The sequence below is a fragment of the Rattus norvegicus genome, chromosome 10, assembly GCF_036323735.1.
Source record: "Rattus norvegicus strain BN/NHsdMcwi chromosome 10, GRCr8, whole genome shotgun sequence".
In the NCBI taxonomy this organism is placed as follows: domain Eukaryota; kingdom Metazoa; phylum Chordata; class Mammalia; order Rodentia; family Muridae; genus Rattus; species Rattus norvegicus.
Window position 1 is genome coordinate 37,164,828 of NC_086028.1, and position 2,589 is coordinate 37,167,416.

The window sequence follows — 2,589 nt, forward strand, 5'->3', positions numbered from 1 at the left end:
CCCAGGACACTCCGATTTAAAGAATTCCTCAGCTGAAGCTCTCTCCCTGACATGATCCTGCTTCATCCCACCCCACATAGGCCAGCCTCCTGAGACTCTGTCTCTCCTATTCAATATTTGGGTGTCTTGGGTATCTGTCATCTTTCTTCCTTTTTTCTTCATCTTCTTCCTCCTCTTCCTTCTTCTTTTCTTTCTCCTCATATTCTTCTTCCCCCTCTTTCTTCCCCTCCCCGTCTGCAAGAGCAACATAGGCTCCTAACCACTGAGTTCCTCTCCAGCCCTTTCTTCCTACCTTTTTATCTGTACCTACTTTTTTTTTTAATGTTACCTTCGGTTTCCTCCTGACTCCCTCAGGCTCTTTTTCTACTGGCTAGCTACTTTTCTTTTCTCAGCTAGACTATCTTCTTTGGGGACCGGTGTTGTCTAGTTTACTGTTGGATCCTTGAGGTCTGCCTCTGGGTCTCACACTTACCTGCTGCACACAGGGTGCTTGGTCCTTGTGTGTTAAGGGAAGGAACACATCCATGCACATGAATACAAGTGCCCAGCCGCATATGTAGACAGACTCATAGCTGAGACCTTTGTAGTCTTCACCAGCATGAACCAGTGGGCCTGGACCTCCTCATCCTCCTCTTCATCCTTTTCCTCCTCCTCATCCTCCTTGTACTCCTCATCTTCCTTCTTCTTTTTTTCTTTCTTTCTTTCTTTTTTCTTCTGGAGCTGGGGACCGAACCCAGGGCCTTACGCTTGCTAGGCAAGCGCTCTACCACTGAGCTAAGTCCCCAACCCTGTCTTCTTCCTTCTTCCTGTCCCCCTCCCACTTCTTCTTCTCATCATATAGTATTTTACTTACAAATTTTGCTTTTGTCAGAGTACACTTTCTCATTAGCAATTCCCACGGGGGAGGGAGAAATACTTTGTTACTCTTATACTTGTCAACAGCTCATTTCTATACAAATGAAGTGCATTTGAAGACTAAGTCTGCTTGGAATCTGTCCTATTTTAACCCACCTACAAAGGGGAGCGCTCTTGAAATTAAAATCGTGGTTCCTCGATTCCTACACTTGATCTTAGCCAAAAGGCCGAGAAGCGATGGTTCCTCGATTCCTTCCCCAAGACTTAAAGAATCAGTAATTTGAAACATCAGCATCTCCTGATTCGAGGTTCTCCAGACACATAGCCATCGTTAGCTGCTGTCAGCTGAACAGTGTGGAAGGTTCCAAAGAGAGCACTTCCCAATGCCATGCAAAGTCTTATGCATGAACGGACAATCCCTCCCTCCCAGCCCAAGAAGTCCTTGTACTCTAATCCCGATAGGAATAAGTTGAACTCTCCTCAAGAAATGGGTCTTAAAGCCAGCATGAGCTCAGGGGATGTCCAGTTGTGCTATGCCTAGTTGCACCTAACTTCTCTCCAACCTTTCCCTCAACAGATACATTCTGAAAATAGCCATGTAATTAGAAGACATTCTCCCAACCAATGACTTATTCTTTGTTCTCCTGCACTGTGGGGTGAGTGGCGTTGACAGAGCAGAGGCAAAGAGGCCTACAATCTAAGGTGCTACCCCAAAGAGGTCAGAGCTTCTGCTGCATGGCAACCGCTCTGCAGATGCCTACACTGTGGTAGCTGAAATAGCAAAGCCAAGCAAAGGTCAAAGTTTAGGCTGCCAAGACCCCTGCCTTGACGAGTCCCCATGAACATAGATAGTAACTCCTTGTCCAGGGCCCCAGTGACTGTGCAGGGTGCAGGGAGAGAGAGTGTTCACTACAGGGTGGGCATTCAAGTTCCCAACTGGAAGCAGGCCCAAGAGCAGAACACTGACCACCCTCTTGCTAGGCCAATGAAGAAATGCAGCCTTGGAACCAGAATGGTGGCTTGGTGATAGCTGAATGGACTATGTGCCATGCCATCCTGGGATAGGCTGGTTCTGGAGAAATACAGAGACAATAGCAGGTTTGACCTCTGGGTTTTGGAGTAGCAGAGCTTGGCCTGCTTGGCCACTGTAAAGGGCCCAGCTTTAAGAGAACTGCCATGTTGCTTTTGAGGGCTCGAGGTCATCCAACCTCCTCCTCTTCCTCCTCCTCCTCCTCCTCCTCCTCCTCCTCCTCCTCCTCCTCTTCTTCCTCCTCCTCCTCCTTCTCCTCCTTCTCCTCCTTCTCCTCTCCTCTTCTCCTCCTTCTCCTTCTCCTCTTCTTCTCCTCCTCCTCTTCCTCCTCCTCCTCCTCCTCCTCCTCCACATTTCAATCATGTCAACTCTCAACTCCTTCCCTCCCTCTTCTGTACCCTCTATGACCTTCCTAACTTCTTGTTTTCTTTTAGATTTTTTCAAATAACCCATGGAGTCCAATTTTGACACCTATACATGAAGCAATGAGGATGATTATAGGTGAAGTAATGCCATCCCCAAGGGCTTATATCCTTGAAGAACAATGACTCTTCCTTTCTCAGTCGCCATCAGTGACCAATAGCCCCTCAGCTAAGGGTGGGGCCTCATCTCCCCTGCCCCGTACATGCTGGAATGTTGACTGACTGGGTCTTGGGCAAGCAATCACAGTGAGTTTGTAAGTGCATCAGCAGTGCCGGGAGGGC

The 2,589-nt window shown here is 48.1% G+C and overlaps 1 pseudogene; it reads right to left on the bottom strand.

Annotated features, from left to right (window-relative positions):
* Positions 1-1,574: 1,574 nt before the first annotated feature.
* Positions 1,575-2,033, bottom strand: Sdhd-ps2 (succinate dehydrogenase complex subunit D, pseudogene 2; annotated as a pseudogene).
* Between the last annotated feature and the right edge of the window lie 556 nt (positions 2,034-2,589).